Consider the following 19,844-nt stretch of genomic DNA (forward strand, 5'->3'; position numbering starts at 1 on the left):
TTCATAAACAAATAACATTTCATACAACAAGTGTGAAAAGGGCTCCCTAGGAGTACCTAGGACGTTTTGGGTGCCTAACACCTTCCCATTGCGTAATTAACCCCTTACCCAGATCTCTGATCTTTTCATTAGTTTTCTATGTGTAAAACTTCTTAGGCTTTTGTTCGCTTTTTAGCCATTCCTTTGGATAAATAAAAGTGCGGTGGCGACTCGATTCTTTGTATGCTTTGCTTTTGGTTTAATCAATAAATCATAAAGTGACGAATACACCGCTACAACTGCCACATGTGTGCCGATATTCAAGCTCCTCCGGAAAGATCAATCTCATGATTGGACCGAGGATTGCCAAAAAGCCTTTGACAGTATCAAAGAGTATCTATCTGAGCCGTCGATTATGTCTCCACCTGTGGAAGGGAGACCTTTGATTATGTATCTGACATTTCTTGAAGACTCAATGGGTTGTGTCATTGGTCAGCAAGACGAGATAGGGAAGAAAGAGTATGGTATTTACTACCTGAGTAAGAAGTTCACTGATTGTGAGTCTCGATACTCGATGCTTGAGAAAACATGTTATGCTTTGGCTTGGGCTGCTAAACGCTTACTCCAGTATATGTTGAATCATACAACTTGGTTGATATCCAAAATGGATCCAATCAAGTATATTTTCGAGAAGCCTGCTTTAACTGGGAGGATTTCCCGTTGGTAGATGTTGTTATCTGAGTATGATATTGAGTATCGAGCTCAGAAAGCTATAAAAGGTAGTATCTTGGCTGATCATTTGGCACATCAGCCAATTGAGGATTATCAGTCAATTCAGTATGATTTCCCAGATGAGGAGATTTTGTATTTGAAAATGAAAGATTGCGATGTGCCTACGCTCGATGAAGGGCCAGAGCCTGGTTCCTGATGGAGCATGGTGTTTGATGGCGCTGTAAATAAATATGGAAATGGTATTGGGGCAGTGATTATTAATCCTCAGGGCACACATTTTCCTTTTACAGCAAGGCTAACTTTCAAATGCACGAATAATATGGAAGAGTATGAGGCCTGTATTATGGGATTAGAAGAGTGTATTGATCTTAGGATCAAGCATCTCGATGTTTATGGTGATTGGGCCCTTGTTGTTAATCAGATCAAGGGTGAATGGGAGACGAATCAGCCTGGCCTCATCCCATATAGAGATTATGCGAGGAGGATTTCAACATTCTTTACAGTGGTTGACTTCCATCATATTCCTTGAGATGAGAATTGGATGGCCGATGCTCTTGCTACACTTGCTTCGATGATTATGGTTAGACTCTAGAATGAGGTGCCCAATATCACTATGATGCGCTTGGATAGACCAGCTCATGTGTTCGCAGTAGAGGAAGTAAAAGATGATAAGCCATGGTATTATGATATCAAATGTTTTCTGCAGAGCCAGATTTACCCGTCTGGGGCATCTGTGAAAGATAGGAAAACTTTGAGAAGATTATCAGGCAGTTTTTACCTCAATGGCGATGTGATTTATAAGAGGAACTTTGACATGATTCTGCTCAGATGCGTGGATAGACACAAAGCAGACCTGTTAATGACTGAGGTCCATGAGGGTTCATTTGGTACTCATTCCAATGGACGTTCCATGGCTAGAAAGATGTTGAGAGCAGGCTACTATTGGTTGACAATGGAGTCTGACTGGTGCAAATATGTGAAGAAATGCCACAAATGTCATATTTATGCGGACAATATTCATATCCCCCTGACACTTCTGAATGTGATTTCATCACCATGGCCTTTCTCCATGTGGGGAATTGACATGATTGGCATGATAGAGCCGAAAGCATCCAACGGTCACAGATTTATTCTCGTAGCAACTGATTACTTCACCAAATGGGTTGAAGCAGCGTCATATGAAAACGTGACCAGGCAGATGGTTGTGAAGTTTCTCAAGAATCAACTCATATTCCGTTATGGTGTGCCAGATAAGATCATTTTTGATAATGGATCTAACTTGAACAACAACATGATGAAAGAGTTGTGTAGTGAGTTCAAAATTGCACATCATAATTCTTCTCCTTACAAACCCAAGATAAATGGGGTTGTTGAAGTTGCTAATAAGAATATCAAGAAGATTGTCCAGAAGATGGTTGTTACATACAAAGATTGGCATGAGATGCTGCCATTTGCTTTGTATGGATATCATACATCTATCCGCACTTCAACAGGGGCAATCCCTTTCTCTCTTATTTACGCCATGGAGGTTGTGCTCCCAGTACAGGTGGAGATCCCATCAATGAGAGTCTTGATGGAAGCCAAGTTGACTGATACTTAATGGGTTCAGAGTCGTTATGACCAATTGAACTTAATTGAAGAGAAGAGATTGACTGCCATGTGCCATGGTCAGTTATATCGGCAAAGGATGAAGAAAGCCTTTGATAAGAAGGTCAAGCCTCGTGTGTTCCGAGAAGGTGACCTTGTGCTCAAGAAAGTTTTGTCTTTCGCGCCCGATTCCAGGGGCAAGTGGACTCCAAACTATGAAGGTTCATATGTTGTTAAAAGAGCCTTTTCAGGCGGTGCTTTGATACTTACAACTATGGATGGGGAGGATTTCACTCGTCCTATGAATTCAGATGCAGTCAAGAAATACTTCTCCTAAAATAAAAACAAAATAGCTCGCTAAGTTGAATACCCGAAAGGGCGGCTTAGGCAAAAATGAGTGTCTCGGTGGATTGAAAACCCGAAAGGGCGATCCAAGCAAAAGTTAGAGACATAAAAAATGAATATGTATCCCGCTAGATTGAATACCTCACCCTGGGGCAATCTAGGCAAAAATTAGGGATTTGGCAAGTAATTGCATCCTGACAAGACTTTGTTCTATAAGCTGTCATCTGTCAAAGATTCTCGCTCAGTCATCGTCAACAGAAGCTTCAAATACATCGGATTTAGAGTTGGTGGAGAAATGGTCATTATGTTCAATGTAGCCCTTTTTCCAATATATATCACCAATTTCAAATTTGTAAAGATCCATGGAGTCTTGCCATTTGCAGACTACCATTCCATCAAATAAATTTGAGCGTTTATCCAATCCTTTGCACTCTTATTTGTTTCTATTCAAACAAATGTTTTGCATGTTTTAATTGAAAAATATCATTGTTTTAAATAAATAAAATTTTCATAAATTGTTTTTAAACAAAGTGAACATTCACAATGACAAAAAGGATACTTGGGATGTCTTTAGTGCTCTCCCAAGGATAGTATGATTCCCAAAAGGGTAAGACATGTGTTCATATTCCTAGCATAATTGTATCCTCTTCATTATCTTTCAGGTTGTCTCCCCCGCGAGCACAGAAGAAAGTTGTACCTCTCACCAAATCCCCAGAGATCTTGGAGTTTTGGGTGTGATCTTAATCTTCTAGACCCCCAGTGAGTCTGGATCTAGCATTGGTGTTATCAATTATATGGTTGTCATCCCTTGCGTGGATTGACCTAAAATCCCTTATAGATTGATAAATTGAATATGCTAATCTTTCCGAAGGAGTTGGTTTTCCCTCACTTCGAGTTAGAATTTTTCTTCGCCAGAACAAGCCGGAATTCCCCAGCATAAGTGGAGTTATCATCAAATTTGGTTTGTAGCTTTTCCCCTGTGGAATTGTCTACTTTTGATCTCCAACAAATTTTCTCCTCGACCATCCTCAGCAGGGTTGATCCCACTCTTACTCCCTAGTATGGTCACCAGCAGGGTATCCCCAGTAGTTGTCTGCGGGTAATCCCCGATTCGGTCGTCAGTAGTATTTCCCTGGTGGAACTGTCTGATCAGAGCCCGTTTGTGGTTTCCTCCGGAGCAGATTGGTTGATAAAGATGTTTATCTTTCCTTCCCCAGCGGAGTAGTGTTCTCTTCTCCTCGGCAGGCATGATTTATTCAGCAGTACGAGAAGATGTGTTGGTTTTGAGACTTTTTGATTGGTGGTTGTTCCCCACAAAGTTTCATTTCCCTCTTCGATAATTTCCCCAGTAGAGTTGCTTTTACGTCGAATTTTATCCGTGTTTAAACTCCTTAGCTGAGACTTGGCCTGATTGCAGAATAACATGGGAATTTCCGAGGAAGATGTGTTGATCATGTCCCCAGTTGGAGTGACTGATTCTCATTTCCCTGCAGAGATCTTTGCTTCCTGGTATTTGTTGCCCCCTTCAGATTGGATGTTCTCCAATGGGTCTAGCTTTCTCTCTTGAGATGTAGTACCGGATGTTTGTCCGTTGATTCTTGGACCTGTTTGTGTTAGATATGTCTGTTTTGTCAGCATTCATCATACATAAACCACACATATACATGCATAATTTTGACATCTAGATATTCATGTTGCATTTTTTCCATATATATCTTTGATTGTTGTCTCTTGCTATTTGGTGGTATATATTTCCCCAAGCAGATGTTTACGCTTGATCTCCCCATGTAGAGTTAGCCTCATAAGCAGAAAGCGTCTATCCTTTCTTCCATATTCCCCACTGAGTTATGTCCTCGTGGATGATTGTTATTTTAGTTTCCTCCCCACACATGTATTGGGATGGAATTCTCCCCTGAGTTATATCCTCATTGGGCTGAGTCTTGTTTCATTGTGTCTCTCTAGTTTGTTCCTAGATTGACTACTCTTGTTACTTCCCCTACACTTCCCCGCGGTTTAGATGAATGATTGCTCAGTAACCAATAATTGCCTATCTTTTCCCCGACGAAGTTTGTGGCCTTCTACCCAGTAACCGATAGTTGTAAGGCCTATTTCTGTGGTTTTCTACCCTCATAACGGTAGATGTAAACCCTATTTTATCCCCTTGCAGAGTTAACCTTATTTTGTGCATCCTAACCGATGGCGGTTACTCTTCTGTGGTTTTCTACCTAGTACCCGGTAGATGTAATCCCCTCTTTGTAGGTTATCTTTATCCAACATTCGGTATTGATATTCCTTCACTTTTGAGTATATCTCCTAGTAACCGGTGATATATCTCTCGGGTCATTGCCTTTGTCAATGTATCCCCAACGATTCATCTTTCATTTACCCTTGTTCGGTAATGATTGCTTCTCCCCTTTGATTGGTCATCTTTATATACCTAGTATTCGGTATCCCGATGTCCTTTCCTTTCGGTCGATTTGTCCATTATTAAACCAGTAACCGGTTGTGGACAATCTTCCATGCGAGTATGTTATGTACGTTCTGACGGTAATAGATGATATATCTCATGCGCTCTTTGGTCGAAATCTTTTGTTCGTCCCCAATCGAGTAAGATTCGTATCCCCTTTGCGGAGTCGAATGCCCATCCTGTAATCGAGTTTGCTTTTTCATCCTTCCATTTGGATGATGAGTGTTTTGGAAATATTCCCTAATTCAAGCTTGGTTGGTCACCTATTATATGCCCAGTAATCGGTATCCCTGGTGTTCCTTCCCTTCTGCTCCCTATTATGACTTTTTTTTGTCCCCTGTGGAGTCAGATTTCTTGAGTCGAAGTATACCTTTTTAGGTTTTCCTCAGATTTTTTTTTGGATGTTTGATATCTATCACCCTCATACCGGTCTTAGATATTTATTCTCCCCGAGCATGTTGTTCTTTCACCCTCATACCGGTGTTTCGATCACATGTCTCTTTGAGCTTATTACCCAGTAACCGATAATACCTCATCCTGTTGTTTCCTCAGATGAGTCCTGTTTGGATATTTCCGAGTGAAGTCCCTTAGTGGATGTTCCCCATCTGAATCTGGATGTTCATCTGAAGTATCCTTTGGGGATAGTTTTCGCTGTATTGGCATATTCCCCAATACATGCATCTTTGAGTCAGCTCGAGTCCTTCCATTGATTTATTTTCATGGAATTCCCCTCGTGTCTCTCAGCAAGTCTTAAGTCGTGACCTGCTCACGCATTTTATTCCCTTTCTTGTCCCCATTAGAGTCCCCAGAGTCTCTGTCCCATTGAGTGTATTACTCATATGGATTATCAGTTACTCCTGATTACCTTTTCTCTTTGTGGACACATATCTCCATAGAGTGTTACCTTTTTGCATACATACATTTGCATCATGAGGTCTCTTAGGGACCAAAATTCGTCTCTTTGTTATTATTTAAGCCCATCATACCTCGTCGAGACGAAGATTTTAACTTTTACTTCTCCGGCTAGAATGACCTTAAATAGGGGCATCTGTAAGACCCCAATTTTAACCCTAAGATCCCTAATGGCATCATATCATTGCATTTGCAACTTGGCTCAAGGATCATAGCATCTTGGCTCCTTAACCTTAGGGTGGGATCTCTTGAGAGTTTGGTTTTAGATGAACAAGCATGCTTGAATTGTATATTATTGCTTTTCTCATTTTATTCACTAACCAAAAGCACAAAAATATGTCACTAACATCTCTTGTTTGTAACTTGAAGCAGTCACAATATCCAAAGCTTCTAGGAGATCCTATGTGCATTGATATGGTCAAGGGAAGATGAAAGCAAGCATGGTAATGGTTCCTAAAGCTCTCATCCATCAAATGTGCCTCCCAAGAATCTCAATTCATCATTTTGATCAAAACAAATCAAGGGGCTTGAGGCTTGTTTCCCAAGGAAACCCAAATTCATCTGTTCATCAATTGTGCCTTGCTCATGAAGCAACCTCAACCCATGATCAAATGAAATCAAGGGAAGTTATTTCATTCAACATTTCATGTATATTTGAACTTATTTGAGTGTCATCAATCATCAATTCATCGAGATATGAGGTTTGGACTTGAGAAGTTGATCAGTCAATTCATCTAACTATTTTGAAATACACTGAGACCTAACTTTTTATATTTTTGTCAAATGAAGATTACCCCAAGAGAAACAATGCTCTTAAGAACCATATGAACAACTTTCATGTTCATCAAAAATTGATTTGAATCTTTAAAAGTCATCATCCATTTCAAAACATTATAGGTCATTTTGACTGAAACCCTAATTTTGGGTCAACTTCCCAAGGACATAACTCCTTCATTTTTCATGATTTTGTGGTGTGATCAAATGCATTGGAAATCTTAAGATGTCTACTTAAAATGTTATGTTGAGACCAATTTCAAAATCATAAAAAATATACATGTGATAATGCAAAACATTACAGGTCACTTTGGACCAAAAGCATTGAAATATGAAAAAGTCCAACTTCAAGTGCCCATAACTTCTTCATAAAAAATCCAAATGATGCAAAATTGAAGTCCAGGTTGATTGTCTTGAAACGATCTACAGCTTTGGTGTTGAAGGTTTTGTCATTTGGAGCTTGCATCATTGAAACAGAAGGGCTTGAACTTTGGCCAATTTTGAAAATCTCACATGTACATGTTTTGCACCCTACACTTCGTGACCACTTTTCATCAATTTCTTAGTTTCAAATGGAGTTGTGATCAACATAACAAATATCCTCATGCTAAAAGCTTTCCAACCATTACTCATTAGGTGTTGTTTCAAGTTTGGACACGGCATTTTCGAAGACATGAACACATTGGTGCAATTTAGGAAAATCAATTAATTTGCATTGCATTAGCTAAACATGTACCATTTACACGTCCAATTTTCTTCTATCATTATTCAGCTGCCAAATCCAAGTGGAATGGGGCCCTCCATGCGCCTACACAGGCCCATGCATGGAGGCCCTTTCCATTCATGCAAGCATTTTGATCATGCATTTCAGCTTGCTTCTCCTATAAATACAATGCCAAGGCCTCTCATTTTAGCAACCTGAAGGCACCCTAAATGTTGTGCAATTGAATCCTCACCCTCAATACCAAAGGAACTCACCAATTTTCTCTTAATTTTTCAAATCTAGAATTCAATTTCATTGATTGTTTTCTGGATCTAAAGTTCCTTAGCCGTCTTCCCTTTGATCTAAAGAACAAACTGCAAGCATCCATAACAAGGAATTGTGCTCTCACACTCTGCAAATCAGAGGTTCACTTCACATTTTAATTTCTTTGAATCTGCTCATATACTGGTTGTTTCTTGTTGTTGTTATGTGATCTGAAGTCCTCTGCATAGAGGCAACATTCTTGAGCTTCGAATTTTCAAAATCCATTAAGTTCAGTTGAACACCACAAAAATTCCATCTCTGATTTCTCTTAATGTAGAAACCTAGAGTGGATTTGGTTGGTACAGGGGTGATGTATATCACCCCAGCTTTCGATTGGTATCTGGATCGTGGCTTTCCATGAACATTTGTTTCTCTGCAAATTTGAGCTTGGCCGGAAGTTGGCCGGAGAAGACGGTAGCGCTGGTCATCGTCTGGTCTCCAGATTAAATCTGAGCCTTCCATTAAATTTTCCAGATTTAATCTCGTACACTCATTGTTATGACTTATTTAAAGGCCATGTGCGCTTCAGTTGACTAGAGTGCATGGTGAGCGTGCGGTTCAGTTGACATAAGGAGGAATTAACTACAACCCTGCCTTGGCTCGTCGTCAACTTGGGTTCCCCTTGAGAGACAAGCCTAATAACACTTTGTTAGAAGATCTTTTCTATCAAGAGGGTAAAGATTCCCAACATTTGAAGCAGAAGATTGTGCATGCTTGGCATAATGTGCATAGGAAAGGAAGATTCGAGCTTGGTCCGTGCAATTGTGTAGCTTTGGAAGCTTACACTCTTTGGGTGAAGAAGAGAGCTATGGAGTTGAAGATTCCTTATCCTTGTGAAATACCTATGTCTATTGTTTTGGTTGAGCCATTAACTCTCCCTAACCAAGATGTAGAGGAGTTGGAAGACGCGCTCGCCAAGATGAAGCAAGAGAATGATATGTGGGAAGAGCGTTTCCGTGCTTTGAGCAAGAAGCATGAAGAGTTACAGTTGGAGTCTAAGGACAAAGATGCACTTATCGAGCTACTTGAAGACCGAGTGACAAAGAGACAGAGAGAGACAGAGGTTTCATCTTCTAGCATGCCTTAGCCTTCCGTTGCTTGGAAGAAGATTGTTGATCAGCTTGTCCTTGAGAACACTCAGATGAAGGTTTCTTTTGAGATCGAGATCCGTCGCATTCAAAGGAAGTACGCGCCTTCAGCCAGATCTTCTGACGTTGTTGTTAGGGATCCTTAGGATGACTAGTATCCTTTTCTCTTGTATCTTTTATTTTGGTTTCTGAAATTATACTCAGTGGAATCCTTCCAATTTATACAAAATAAAAAGAGATTTTTGGTCATATCAAATTGTTGCAATTGTCATTTAAATATTATATATTTTCAAATGACATAGTAAGTTCCTTGAAAAAATAAAAAAATCAAGCATTGCATTCCATGCATCATTTGCATAAGCAGGTTTTTGCCAGGTGTCTGATTGGTGTTTCTTCTGTGCTTTAGCCAAGTTGACTCACTGGTACAATACTCGAGCTAATCGTCAGAAAATCATGGAACATTCGGAGAAAGAGAATAGAGAGATGAAAGACGAGATTGCCCGCCTGACTGCCATGATGGAGTCAGTTCTTGCTGCTCAGAGTCAAGCTTCTCCAACGCCTGCAACTCCTCCCGCGAGGACTGTTACTTCAGAGGTGACTACCTCTACCATGCTTGCTGCTACCGCCCACTTCGTGTCGAACCTGTCTGCCGGATTTCCATGGAGAATGCCGCTCAACTTTGTGCCCGAAGGCTTTGCGCCTACATTTGCTTCCATGCCGACATCTAGCCCAGTCATGTCCGTGCCACCTCCTATTGTGCACACTTTTCCTCGCGTAGAGGATACCATCTATCATTCTGAGTCATCTGAGGGTCCGGATGTTTATGAGAAGATGGACAAAATGAAAGATCAGTTTCTTGAGTTGCGCAAGGAATTGAAGACGCTAAGAGATAAAGATCTGTTTGGGAAGAGTGTTGCCGAGTTGTGTTTGGTGCCCAATGTCAAAATCCCGGTGAAGTTCAAAGTGCCTGACTTTGAAAAATATAAGGGGAATTCTTGTCCGCTCAGTCATCTCGTGATGTATGCCCGCAAGATGTCTACTCAGACAGACAATGATAAATTGCTTATTCACTACTTCCATGATAGCCTGACTGGTGCTGCACTCCGTTGGTATATTGGGTTGGATAGTGCAAGCATTCACACTTTCAATGACTTGGGAGAGGCTTTTGTGAAGCAATACAAGTACAATATGGACATGGTGCCAGATAGAGACCAATTGAGGTCTATGTCTCAGAAGGACAAAGAAACATTCAAAGAGTACGCGGAAAGATGGAGGGAGTTGGCTGCCCAGATTACTCTTCCTTTGGAGGAGAAAGAGATGACGAGGATCTTCTTGAAAACCCTGAGTTCATTTTATTATGAACAAATGATCGCTAGTTCCCCCAGTGATTTTACCGAAATGGTAAACATGGGGATGAGACTTTGGGAAGGAGTCTGTGAGGGATGGTTGTCAAGAGATGAGGCGTCAACAAGCGATAGTTATGGTAGCAATTTCGGTAAGAAGAAGGATAGTGAAACCAACACAGTAATTGGTAGGAGGCAGAGGAGGCCTCAGGTCAGAAGAAATCCACCACCCTATCAACATCATCATCATCAAGTGTCATTAGTAATTCCTATATTTTCTAATCAACAAGCAACACCAATTCAACAACAACAACATCAAGGTCAACAACAACAACCGCAACAAAGAACGAACACCTACAACAACAATAATACCAACAACAATCATCATCAACAGAACTTTAAGAGGAAGAAGGTCTCTTTTGACCCGATTCCTATGTCGTATACAGAGTTGTATCCCTCGGTAGTTCTCAAGAACTTAATTCAACCGAGGAACCCAACGCAGATCCTAGAGCCACTTCCCTGGTCGTATAAACCTGAGCTCTATTGTGCTTTTCATCAAGGAGCACCCGGACACGATATTGAAAATTGCTATCCATTGAAGTATGAGGTTCAAAAGCTTATGAACAGTGGTATGGTGTTCTTTGGGGACCGTGCGCCGAATGTGAAAGCAAACCCTTTGCCCGCTCATGGGAACTCTTCAATGAATATGGTGGACGGTTGTCCTGGAGAATTCAAAGTTTTTGATGTCCGGTTTATCCGAAGATCTTTGGTGCATATGCACAAGGATATCTGTTTGGTGAGTGACTATGAGCATGACCATGATGGTTGTGTTATTTGTAGTGTGAACCCAAGAGGATGTGATATGGTGAAAAGGGACATCCAACGATTGATGGATGAAGGTATGATTCAAATAGTTCAATCTCGTCATGTAGATGACGACGTCAATGTCATAGTGCCCGTTTTCAAGCAACAAGAGCGGTTGATAATCCAATATGATAGCAGCAACAATAAGAATGTCAGTCAAAGATCAGTATCGCTGTTGGTAATACGGTTAGCGGGCCCAGTCCCGTATTCATATGATAAGGTTGTACCATACCAGTACAATGATACAATGATAGAGAATGGTCAAGAGGTCCCGTTACCTACGACTAGTTCAGTAGTGAGCATTGCTGATGTAATGAAGGTGACCCGCAGTGGTCGAGTGTTTGGGTCGGTGGTCCCGGAAAGTAAAGAGGAAACAATTGTTGGTAAGTAGGTGGAGGTACCTAATGTAGAACCAGTTGGTTGTTCAAAGGATAAGTCTGGTGAATCCAGCAACTTGGAAGCCAATGATGATGATGAGGTACTCCGATTGATAAAAAGGAGTGAATTTAATGTGGTTGAGCAGCTGCTCTATACTCCCTCGAAAATTTCCGTGTTGTCCCTGCTTTTGAATTCCGAAGCACACAGAGAAGCACTACAGAGAGATCTTGAACAAGCATATGTAGAGCATGATGTTATTGTGGACCAGTTTGATCACATCGTGGTTAACATCACTTCATGCAATAATTTGAGCTTCTGTGATGAAGAACTCCCTGAGGAGGGAAGAAATCATAACCTGGCTTTGCATATTTCAATGAACTGTAAGGAAGATGCTTTGTCAAATGTGCTTGTTGACATCGGTTCGTCACTCAATGTGCTTCCTAAGTCAACTTTGTCAAAGCTATCTTACCAAGGAGCGCCCATGAGGTACAATGGTGTAATTGTCAAATCCTTTGATGGCTCGCGCAAAATGGTAATTGGTGAAGTGGACCTTCCAGTCAAGATAGGTCCGAGTGATTTTCAAATTACTTTTCAAGTAATGGATATCCACCAGGCCTACAGTTGTTTATTGGGAAGACCATGGATTCATGAGGCAGGGGCTGTTACTTCCACTCTGCACCAGAAGCTCAAATTTGTCAAGAATGGCAAGCCTGTGATTGTTGGAAGAGAGAAAGCGATGTTGGTTAGCCATTTGTCATCTTTCTCGAATGTTGAAGCTGAGGATGAGGTTGGAACTCTGTTCCAAGCCTTATCTATTGCTGCTGAGAAGAGGGTTGGGGCACCTATGTCCTCGTTGAAAGATGCTCAGAAGATTGTTGAAGAAGGTACTGTCGATCAGTGGGGGCGCATGGTAGAGGTCTCCGACAACAAAGGCAGAACCGGTTTGGGGTTCCAGAAAGGCTCATCAACTGTTAGATCTGAAGATATGCAACTCAGCTTCCATAGCAGAGGGTTCATTCATGGCAATGAACAACACTTAGCTATTGTGCTAGAGGATAGCAAAGAGGAAGACTGCACCAATTTTGTGATGCGTGGAAAGGCTTGCAACAATTGGATTGCTGTTGATGTTCCTATTATTTTGCATCGATCTAAGTAATTTTATATATTTTAAAATCCTTCTCTTATGCCTAAGGGAGAAGTGAACATTGTTTGAGCATTTTAAATTGATCATCAATAAAATTGATTCTATTCATCCACATCTTTGATGTTTAGTTTTGAATTTTTGCTATATTCTGAAAATGGTAATAAAAAAAAACATAAATAAATAATATAATTGCCCATATGCATAATATTTGGTCACAAATTCACATCTCTAAAATCAAAATATCAAATCATTATGTAGGTTGGTTCCTAACCCCATTGAAAACAATGATCCTTCTCCTTCTCCAAATTTTGAATTCCATGTGTTTGAGGCCGAGGAGGAAAGTGATGTGGAAGTGAGTGAGTTATTGTCATGTCTTCTTGAGCAAGATGAAAAGATTATTCAGTCGTTTGAAGAGCAGATTGAGCTAGTCAACTTGGGCTCCGAAGATAATGTGAAGGAAGTCAAGACTGGGTCTCGATTGTGTCCAGATGCAAAGAAGGGGTTGATTGATCTTCTTCAAGAATATTCAGATGTGTTTTCTTGGTCCTATACAGACATGCCTGGGTTGGATTCTGAGATTGTAGAGCATAGATTACCGTTGAAGCTAGAATGCCCGCCAATCAAGCAGAAATTGAGAAGAACGCATCCCGATATGGCTGTGAAAATCAAAGAGGAAGTGCGGAAGAAGATTGACGTCGGTTTCCTTATGACCGTTGAGTAACTGCAATGGGTGGCCAATATTGTGCCTGTGTCGAAGAAAGATGGAAAAGTCCGCATGTGTGTTGATTATAGAGATTTGAATAAAGCCAGTCCGAAAGATGATTTCCCTCTGCCACACATTGATATGTTGGTAGACAATACTGCTAAATTCAAAGTCTTTTCATTTATGGATGGATTTTCCAGTTATAATCAGATCAAGATGGCGCCCGAAGATATGGAGAAGACCACATTCATTACACATTGGGGAACATCCTGTTATAGAGTGATGCCTTCCGGTCTAAAGAATGCTGGTGCAACTTACCAAAGAGCAATGAATACTCTTTTTCATGATATGATGGATAAAGATATTGAAGTATATGTGGATGACATGATTGCTAAATCAATTGATGAAGAGGAACATGTTGAGCATTTGTTGAAGTTATTCCAGCGTTTGAGGAAGTATAAACTCCGCTTGAATCCCAATAAGTGTACTTTTGGTGTTAGTTCTGGTAAGTTGTTGGGCTTTATTGTCAGCAAGAAGAGTATTTAAGTTGATCCTGCCAAGGTCAAAGCAATACAAGAGATGCATGCGCCCAAAACTGAGAAGCAAGTCAGAGGTTTTCTCGACCGCTTGAGTTATATCTCCAGATTCATTTCCCACATAACTGCCACGTGTGCGCCTATATTCAAGCTTCTTCGGAAAGATTAGTCATGTGATTGGACCGAAGACTGCCAGAAAGCTTTTGACAGTATCAAGGAATATTTGCTTGAACCTCATATTTTGTCTCCACCTGTTGAAGGAAGACCGTTGATCATGTATTTGACTGTGCTAGATGATAGTATGGGTTGTGTTCTTGGTCAGCAAGATGAGACTGGGAAGAAAGAATTTGCAATTTATTACCTCAGTAAGAAGTTCACTGACTGTGAGACTCGGTATTCAATGCTTGAGAAGACTTGTTGCGCATTGGCTTGGGCTGCTAAGCGTCTGCGTTAATACATGTTGAATCATACCACATGGTTGATATCCAAAATGGATCCAATCAAATATATATTTGAGGAGTCTGCTTTAACTGGGAGAATTGCCCATTAGCAGATGTTGTTATCAGAGTATGATATCGAATACCGATCTCAGAAAGCAATCAAAGGTAGTATCTTGGTTGACCATTTGGCTCACCAACCAATTGAAGATTATCAGTCAGTGCAGTATGATTTTCCCGATGAAGAGATTTTGCACTTGAAAAAAAAGATTGTGATGAACCATTGCTTGAAGAAGGGATAGAACCTGGTTCCCGTTGGGGCATGGTATTTGATGGAGCTGTTAATTAATATGGAAATGGCATTGGGGCAGTGATTATTACTCCTCAAGGCACGCATCTACCATTTACAGCTAGATTGACTTTCAAGTGTATAAACAACATGGAAAAATATGAAGCTTGCATTATGGGGCTTGAAGAGGCCATGACTCTCATAATCAAGTATTTGGATGTCTTCGGTGATTCGGCTTTGGTTGTGAATCAGATCAAAGGAGAATGGGAGACGAATCAACCTAGTTTAATACCATATAGAGATTATGCGAGGAGGATTTCAACTTTCTTTACAAAGGTTGAGTTTCATCATATTCCTCGAGATGAAAATCGGATGGCAGATGCTCTTGTAACATTGGCGTCAATGACTGTAGTGAAGTTTTGCAATAAAGATCCCAATTTATCTCTGATGCGTCTTGATAGGCCAACTCATGTGTTTGATGTTGAAGAGATTAAAGACGAGAAACCCTGGTATTACGATATCAAATGTTTCCTCCAAAGTCAGATTTACCCGCCTAGGGCATCTTTGAAAGATAAGAAGACTTTGAGAAGATTAGCCGGTAATTTCTACTTGAATGGTGATGTACTGTACAAGAAAAACTTCGAGATGGTTTTGCTCAGATGTGTGGATAGACAAGAAGGAGACTTGTTGATGACCGAAGTGCATGAAGGTTCCTTTGGTACTCATTCCAATGGACATGCAATGGAAAAGAAGATGTTGCGAGCAGGTTACTATTGGTTGACAATGGAATCTGAGTGTTGCAAATTTATGAAGAAATGCCACAAGTGTCAAATTTATGCTGATGAGATTCACGCTCCTCCGACACTATTGAATGTTATCTCTTCCCCGTGGCCCTTCTCCATGTGGGGAGTTGATTTGATTGGGATGATTGAGCCCAAAGCTTCAAATGGACATCGTTTCATTTTGGTGGCAATTGACTACTTCACAAAATTGGTTGAAGCGGCATCGTATGCAAATGTAACAAAGCAAGTTGTTGTAAGGTTTATCAAGAATAAGATTATATGTGGTTATGGTGTGCCAAGTTAGATCATTACTAACAATGGATCGAACTTGAATAATAATATGGTGGAAGCTCTTTGTAAAGACTTCAAGATTGCACATCATAATTCTTCTCCCTATAGACCCAAGATGAATGGGGCTGTTGAAGCTGCGAATAAGAACATTAAGAAAATTATCCAGAAGATGGTTGTCACCTATAAGGATTGGCACGAGATGCTCCCATTTGCTTTGCATGGGTATCGTACATCCATCCGCACTTCAACAGGGGCAACCCCTTTCTCTCTTGTGTATTGTATGGAAGCAGTACTCCCCGTAGAGGTTGAGATTCCTTCATTACGTGTGCTCATGGAAGCCAAGTTGACTGAAGCTGAATGGTGTCAAACCAGGTTTGACCAGTTGAATTTGATTGAAGAGAAGAGATTGACTGCCATGTGTCATGGTCAGTTATATCAATAGAGAATGAAGAAAGCTTTTGATAAGAAGGTCAGACCTCGAGTGTTCAGAGAAGGTGACCTTGTGCTCAAGAAGAATTTGACGTCCAAGCCAGATTCCAAAGGAAAATGGACTCCTAATTATGAAGGGCCGTATGTTGTTAAGAGAGCCTTTTCAGGCGGTGCATTGAGTCTTACAACTATGGATGGTGAAGAGTTCACTCGTCCTGTGAATGCAAATGCAGTCAAGAAATACTTATCCTAAAAGAAGAAAAGAACAGCTCGCTAAGTTGAAAACCCGAAATGGAGGCTTAGGCAAAAATGAGCGTCTCGGTGGATTGAAAACCCGAAAGGGCGATCCAGGCAAAAATTAGAGACATAAAACAGAAAGAATTTCCTTATAAGTTGAGTACCCCACCTTGGGGCAGCTTATGCAAAAATTAGGGATTAAGGCAAGTAACTGCATTATGCTGGTCTTCAGTGTTTTCAAGGTTTGTTTGAGCACAAGGGCTGACATCAGTTCATCTCCAACAGCTATCAAGAGCACAGTGGGTATCAAGAGTTGGTAGAAGGATTAAGGATCATTTGTATTCAATGTAACCCTTTTCCATGTAAATTACCATTTTCAACTTTGTAAAATCTATGGATTCTTGTCATTTACAGACTACCATTCTATTAAATAAAGTTGAGCTTTTATCCAAATTATTTCTACTCTTACTTACTTCAGCCAATAGTTTTCAAATTTTATTATGATCATTTTGAAATTAAAATTTTAAATCAAAATCGAGTTCTCTTTAAAATAAAAGCAAGAATTTTCCAAAGCAAGTAAAGGGAATATCAACATCATTTCAATAAACAGCAAGTCCTTAAGTGTGAAGCATTAGAGGTTCCCTAAGCAGTTAACCCTTAGGGTATCCATGGACATTAGTGTTGATTCAATTCCTCGGTGGAGTGTTTGATCCTCAGTGGAATTTCTTTGTCCCCGGCTGATTTGGTTGATCCAGATACCCTGCGGCGTGTTGTATTCCCCGACAGAGTTTCTGCTGTCCCCAGTGGAGTTTCTGACAGTCAGCGAAGTTCGCATTTCCTCATCAAGGTTGATCTTCAGAGATGGTTGATCTTCCCTAGTATATCGTGTTGGTTTCCCCACTAATCACCACTCAATTTGCTCCTAGTCAGAGTATCCTCCTGGTTTCTGAGCGGATTTTGTTGATTATTTCTCTGTAGGATTGTCTCACATTGTTTTATGGTGATTGACCTAAAATTCCCCACAGATTGGATGATATACCCTCAGTAGATCATCTCCTTCCCCAATTAGGTTTGAACCCCTGGGATGTTGATCTCTCTGCTCTCCGACAGTTGTCTCCATATTTTGTGGATTGATCGAGGATTGTACCGGTGGTTCAATTTCTTTGTGACACCTCTGTATCCTTTGCGATCGTTTTGTCAGCACAATCATCATATATACATAAACATATACATATACATTCATATAATTTCATAATTTGCGTATTCTGCATCTTCATATTTGATTTGTTTGAGATTCTAATTCTCTGTTATGGCGGTACGTTACTCCCATACCAAATCTGGTGTCTGTCCTCCTTCAATTGTAGAGTGTCAGCCCCTTAAGCAGAAAGACTTTAACCTTTCTTTGTTTCCCCACTGGGTTTGTTTCCTCGAGGACGGTTGTTATTTCAGTTTCCTCTCCAGTAGATTTTTTGGATGGAATTACTCCCCTTGAGTTATGTCCTCATTGGGTTGAGTCTTGATTGACCATTTTCTTTCTAGCTCTTACCTAGATAGATGCTTTGGTCCCCTAAGAGCTTATTACCCAGTAACTGGTGATATTCTTCTTAGTTTGCAGTTTGTTACTTCTTGCCCAATACCCGGCAAAGGTACCCTTTTTTCTCCTCAGTAGAGTCCCTAGTGGATCTATTCCCCGGGAAGTATATCCTTGATATGTTCATTCTAACCGATGAAAGATATCTTTCTTTTCCCTGCCTGAGTTTATCCTTGATATGTTCACTTTAACCGGTGACGGATATTCTCATTCTATGGTATTCTACCCAGTAAAAAGGTAGTTGTCATCCCTATTTTGTTCCTCAGAGAGTTAATCCTTGATATGTTCATCTTAATCGGTGACGGGTTTTCTTCTCCTTGTGGTTTTATACCCAGTAACCGATAGTTGTAAATCCTATTTTCCCCTGTGCGGAGTCTATCCTTGATATGTTCATCCTAACCGGTGACGGATTTTATCTTCTATGGTATTCTATCCAATGAGTGATAGATATAATCCCTATTTTTGCTCCTCATCAGAGTCGATCCTTGATATGTTCACCTTACCTGGTGATGGATTTTCTCTTTGATTGGTTTTCTACCCAGTAACCGGTAGTTGTAAATCCTACTTTGTCCCCTCGCAGAGTCTATCCTTGATATGTTCATCCTAATCGGTGACAGATTTTCTCTCCGACGGTTTTCTATCCAACTCTTGATAGATGTAATTTCTACCCTTTTTGTTCAGTTGGTATATCCTTGATATGTTCATCCTAACCGATGACGGGTATCCTCCTTGGCATTTCCAGGCAAGTCTGTCCTTGATATGTTCTTCTTAACCGATGACGAATTTTCTTCCCTGTTGAGTTTATCCTTGATATGTTCATCCTAACCGATGACGGATACTCTCACCTTTGGTTTTCTACCCAGTAACTGGTAGTTGTAAATCCTATTTTCCGCAGTTTTCCCCAGCAAGGCTATTCTTACCTAGTAACCAGTAATGAATACTCCCTCCTGGAATTTCCTCAGCGAGTCATCCTTGATATGTTCATCCTAACCGATGACGGATGTTCTCTCTGTCATATCTTTATTATCTCCTTACCCAGTAACAGGTAGTAGATAATAGACTCCAGCTCCTCCTGTGTTGAAGTTTATCTTCCCCATTTGAGTTGAGTGTGCATTTCCTTAGTGAAATCGTTTTTCCCCTGCGTGAGTCGAGTACTTCAGTTTTATCCTGACTTACTCGTATCCCCTGCAGATGTCGTGATTGTTGGTGTAAGCCCTAAAGGCCAATACTTTTGGTACTTGTATCGAATTATTTATTAATAATAAAAGGCTTTTTCTTTATTACGTTTGTATAATAAAGTCCCTAGAATAGCTAGTCTGTTTAATGTATCAAGTATGACTTAATCATGAGATCACATTAAACATAAGGACACTATTCTTAAAGTATCTGTAGTCGAGCTTTAGTGTGAAGTGGGATAACATTAAAGCATTAAGACTATTATGTTTGTAGACTGATGATCACATCTCATGGATCATGGATAAAGAGTTATCAAGTCTTAAACATAAGTATGAATATTAGGAGTAATATTTATACCGGATTGACCCGCTATGAGAATACTATATAGAAAGTTATGCAAAGTGCCATAAGTTATTCTCATGGTGATAATGGTGTATGCCACTCTTCGACCTGAAACCACTATGGACCCTAGATGTAGAGTCGAATGCTTTATTGCTGATCAAACGTTGTCCGTAACTGGATAACCATAAAGACAGTTGATGGGTACTCCACGAAGCATGCTGAGGGACATGAGTGACCTAGATGGAATTTGCCCATCCTGTATAACAGGACAAATGTCTATGGGCCCAATATTGAACTAGACAAGGATGACACGGTCTATGCCTTATGTTCAATATAGACATAAGGGCAAAAGGGTAATTATATACATAAGTATTATCACAGAAGGAATTGT

The sequence above is a fragment of the Lathyrus oleraceus genome, chromosome 2, assembly GCF_024323335.1.
Source record: "Lathyrus oleraceus cultivar Zhongwan6 chromosome 2, CAAS_Psat_ZW6_1.0, whole genome shotgun sequence".
In the NCBI taxonomy this organism is placed as follows: Eukaryota; Viridiplantae; Streptophyta; class Magnoliopsida; order Fabales; family Fabaceae; genus Lathyrus; species Lathyrus oleraceus.